A 5,396-nucleotide genomic window follows, 5' to 3' on the forward strand; every position below is an offset into this window, starting at 1 on the left:
CATAAAGATGAAGAACAGAGACAGTAAAATCTCATAAAAAAATCTCTGACAAACACCTTGAGAGCTCATTGAGAACTGCAGCCACTGCCATCAAGCCAACATGCATTTGTTTCACAGAAGCAGAGTCAAATATCCACTTGTTTTATGGTTTTGTTGCACGTTTTTTTTCCTGTAATAAAAAATATTAAAGATGAAATTAGATTTTATTACTTATATACATTAACTATATTAAATATTTTATGAGTGATGCTCTGTAAGTAATGCCTCCTATTTTATTATGTTTGCTCATTACGTCAGAGGTGGATGTTGGTGGTATGGCAGCAGAGCTTGAACATTCCCACCAATATTCTTTTACATGTTGATCCATGATATCTGACATGGAAGTGCATATGTAGCAAAGGCGTAGAATTGAATTCCACTGTGCAGAAAAAAGTGGTACCAATTGACCTTTATTGACACTTGCTGAAAGTTTATGGAAAACAAACAGTGGATGTGAGCACAGTGAATTGGTGATGATGTGTTTCAGCAGTGATGACGATAGCAGTGGGTCACCTCTGCTGGTGCAGATTTTTTGCAAGTGCAGAATGTAGGTTATTGTTTATTGCTGGTGAAAATGTATAGAAAAAGGCAGTGGCTGTGTTGAAAAATAGTGTTTTTACTGGTCAATTTTCTCTATGAAACAGTGCTATTTTGCTCTTTATATCTGACGTGACTTCCATGGAAATAAACAAGCATTATTTTTAGTTCAACTTATGCTGTTTATCTTGCTCCACAGCTTCTCCTCTGAACAGTTTTTCTTGTATTCCCACAAACTTACATATATTCAGCTCATGACTACTCCTCTTCACTCAGTGTTGCTCAAGCAAGCCAAAACACCTATGCTTTAAGTCACTACATTATCTTTGCTGCACACATTTTTTTTTTAGTATAATTTTTCCTTGTATTCCAGTTACTGAACTGAGTTTATACATTATAGCTATTGTTTGATCAGCTCCTGCCTGGGTACTCAAAAAACCACACTCTGCTTGTTGCTTGTGAGTTTGGGCTCACTCAGTGCAGGGGAACCTTAGGAAGGGTTGGAAACTGAGTCACGTCCTTGACTGTCTATGAGCAGAATGTTGCTGAATAGTCAGAACTGAACTAGATATCTGCATCTCACTGGGAAAACAAAAGCCTCATCACTTCTATCCAGGTAACTCTCATGTCCCTTCTCACATCTCCACTTAAAAGATCATCAAGCTTTAGTCTTTCTGGTGAGCTAACTGCAAGATTGTTTTATACATAGAATATCTAAGTCATCTTCAGAAATAGTAGTCATGTCTAATGAGACTTAACCATAAAGCACTCAGGCTAACTACTGTCATTATTGGTCACAGTTTGACAGATGCAAACAGGATCTGGCGATAGGGACTTCCGTCTGTATTTCATTTGAGAGCTATCCTACTTCTGCCATTCAAATCTCTCTTTATAGCATCTATTGATAGTTTCCTCAAATTCCTTGCAGTTCTGAGAGCAGCCTGTATTCTAAAGGTTATTGCACAGAAACACTAGTTGACAGAAAACTAAGAGGTGTAAAGATTTGCCCAAAGTTGTACAAGGATTTAAGTATGTATCAAACTGAATTCACCTTCTATTGCACGCACACTTACATTGAACTCTAATCTACTTTTCACACTCAGTCTAGAATATCAGTGTGTTCTACAGACAATGGACAGAGTGAAGCAAGTTAGAGGATATTATCTGCAAAATACAGAGACTTGAACAATATGGGAGATGTGATGGCAACAACAGTCCTTCATAGAAGTCATAGAAACACAGAATCACAAAATCATGGAATGGGTTGGAAAGAACTCCCCAGCAGCATCCACTAGATCAGGCTGCCCAGGGCCCATCCAACCTGGCCTTCAATGCTACTGGGGATGGAGTATCCATAGGTTTGCTGGGCAGCCTATGCCACTGCCTCAGTGTTCTTTGAGTAAAGAATTTTTTCCTAACATCCAATATATATCTCTCCTCTTCTAGTTTAAAGAAATTTCCCTTATCTTATCACTACCAAACCATGTAAAAAGTCCATCTTCCTCCTGTTTATAAGCTCTCCTCAAGAACTGGAAGGTCACAGTGAGGTTTCCCCTGCCTTCTCCAAGACAAACAAGCCCAATTCCCTCAGTCTTTCTTCATAGGAGAGGTGCTCCAGCCCTCTGATCTCTGGAGGTCCCTTCCAACCCATACAATTCTGTGATTCTGTGATCATCCTTATGACCCTCTTCTGGACCTGCTCTAACAGCTCCACATCCATATGGTGCTGGGAGCCCCAAGCTTGGACATGGTCCTGCAGACAAGACCTCAGGAGGGGAGGGCAGAGGTGCACAATCACTTCCCTCTCCATGCTAGCCACATCTCTATTGATGCAGCCCAGGATGCAGATGGCTTTCCAGCTGCAAACACACAGTGCTAGCTCATGTTAAATTTTTCATCCACCAGAATTCTCAAATCCTTCTCCACAGGGATGCTCTCAGGGAGTTCTTATCCCAGTATGTGTGTAAATCTGAGATTGCCTGAGCCAAAGTGCTCTTTTGCCTTGGCCTTGTTGAATCTCATGAGGTTATAGGTGCCCACCTTACAAGCCATTCCAGGTCTCTCTGAATTGCATCTCTTCCTACCACTGTATCAGCTGCAACGTCCAGCTTGGTGTCATCAGCAAACTCACTGAGGGTGCCCTTGATACCATAGTCTATGTCACTGACAAAGATGTTGAAGAGAACCGGACCCAAGAAAGACCATTGGAGCACACCACTTGTCACCAGCCCCCACTTGAACATAGAGCCATTGACCACAACCCTCTTACTGTGACCTTCCAAAGAATTCTTCATTCACTGAATACTCCTTTGCTCATATTGTTATGCAGTACCAAAGTAGAAACTACTGCTCAAAAGAGTGGGATAAACCAGCTCATGTAGAAGCCACTGGGGTCAATATAAATTTTTCTGCTGTTTTTAAAGCATTGGACCAGACCCACACTGCTGGCAAAGTGCCTTAATTTAGGTGAATGCGGGTTTCCAGGTCTCAACATGTGTGTTGCTGTTGTTTTTTAAAGGGGTGCCTTGGGGTGAAAGGAGGTGTTCAAAGAAGAACAAAACTGTTTCTGTTCATTACGCTGATGTTCACTAGTGAAACAATGGTCTCCATTGACTGTATTTAGCTGCAGTAAAGGCTGCCAAAACCAGCACACATTGCTGTGAACGGACAAGCAAGGAAACAGGACTGGGGCAGGCGTAAAAGCTTTATTTTCCCATAACTGACAAACCAAGAACTGCGGCACTGTGAAGCTGGAACTGTATCAATTGTAAGCAGCTGTCTATTCAATTTTCAAAAACTCTCTGATCAGGTAATTACTGAAGTTTCAAGAAACAAACCGTGCCCTCAGTTAGACCCCAGAAATGTCTCTCAATTCAGTAAGGTCACCCAAGGGTAAGTGAGGGCTTTAGTACTTAAACACTTTTCAGACACAATTCTGGTTGTAAAACACTTTCTCCTAAATTATTTGAGATTGAAATATTTCCCTTCGAGTATTTTTCTGCAGCAGTATATTGAAAAATGTCACAGTTACTTAAAGGATTTCTTTCAGAGATCAGAAAACCTGTGAAAAATCTTTAGAAATTGAGTATATTTGTCTGTTTCTCAGTGACAATAACACAAAGGTCAGGGTTTGGGGTCTTATTTATTTTGTTTTAATTTGAGTCTTTTTTTTTTTTTTTTTTTTTTTTTTTTTTTTAAAGTAGATTCATCTTTCTGCCCACCTTTTCAAATAACATGATATTAGAATTCACTTTGTATGTAATGAGCTGAGGTAAATTAATGTCCTAAGTATGCTTTTCCACAGGCCTGACTTTTGGTGCAGAGTTTTATATCCACATAACATCCTTGACCAACATCTGAGTCACAGCTGTGCTTTGCATGTTGTGATTGGCCAAGACTCTGCCGCAGAGCTAAGAATTTGCATACACCCAAAATACTACTATGTGGACTGAGGATGAGGTAAGGCATTTCAGAGGTTGGGAAAGTGAGTTAAGCTTGTAATGTAATTAAAAGTATTTGAAATAAGATGGTTAGTTGTTTGTACATCTTTGATAAGCATCTTGTAGGCATCCTACACAAGCATCACATCAGGCTGAACGTCCTGTTGTGTCTATGAAGCCTGCCCAAGAACATTCAGCAGTAAGAGCCATACAGTGTCAGCAAACTCAGGCTATGGTATCATTAAGAAGTTTTGACAGCACGTGCTGTGGATGGTGTGTTTCTCTAGGCTTGTGCCATTCAATCTTTGGTCAAGAAACCCTGAGATCTCTGGATAATTACTGTAGGTACCATGAGGTAAGGTGCCTACAGTAAAAGGCAACTGAGAAAAGCATACTTACTGTCAACAGGCTTCAACTCACTACGTGACTTCCATTAGAAAATTTTCAGGTGTCCATACACTGGAAGAAAAGTTATTTCCATGCATTCATAAAATGGAGAATGGAACAAGGAAGTTAAACAAAGTGACACCATGTTAGCCTTCGGGCACCTAGAAATATTTTATTTTTCTATCACACCGTTAATCTTTTGAAGGAGATGTGGGAGACTCCTTTGGAGCATTTATTGCAGTTTATTAAACTTATGTTCAGGCCTGTGAAGTTTCATGTTGAGCTGCAATATGAGAAATAGCAAGATCTGCTATCTTAAATAAATCTATGTTATTTTCCTGTAATAGATGTGGAGATTCACAGGAAGAGGATACTGGGGCAAAAGAGAAGGAGTCTTGCTCTGTGGCTAAGGTGGACATTTTCAGATGCCTGACTATGCACCTTGCCCCCATTAAAACTTTCTGATCTGAAAGATTAGTGTTTTGTGGGATGAGATAAGTGTTTCTTTCTAGTAAAAAAGGTGTGACCTTTACTGAGTTTACCTTCCTTGCTGAGTCCATGGGATCAGTCCTTCACCTTAGGAAGCTTGCAGTGAGCACAAGCTTTGTTTCCTTCATACGGCTATCCTGCCAGGAGCACCAATACACCTTGGGATGAGTCCTGGAGCTGCTCACGTGTCTGTGGAAAGAACATCTATTCCCAAAGTAATGCAGTTGTTTTGTGTATCCCATGTATGTCCATGCCATGGATCGTGAGGGGCATTTGACTGGCAGGGTTGCACCCAAGAGAGCTCTGGGATTGTTTGGGAGTCCCCCAGAAGATGCATGGGTCCAAGCTGCAATGTAATTTACATTATCGACTGACATGGCAGGAAAAGTATAGGTAGAATTACAGGTAGTTCACTTGGATAAATGAGAATTTAACTAACTTAATTTTCTTTTATGGCGAGATCACCCACCTAGCTGGCCAGCTCCACCCACCCAGCTGACGTTA

This window comes from Tympanuchus pallidicinctus, unplaced genomic scaffold (assembly GCF_026119805.1).
Source record: "Tympanuchus pallidicinctus isolate F22 unplaced genomic scaffold, pur_lepc_1.0 scaffold4, whole genome shotgun sequence".
Taxonomy (NCBI): Eukaryota; Metazoa; Chordata; class Aves; order Galliformes; family Phasianidae; genus Tympanuchus; species Tympanuchus pallidicinctus.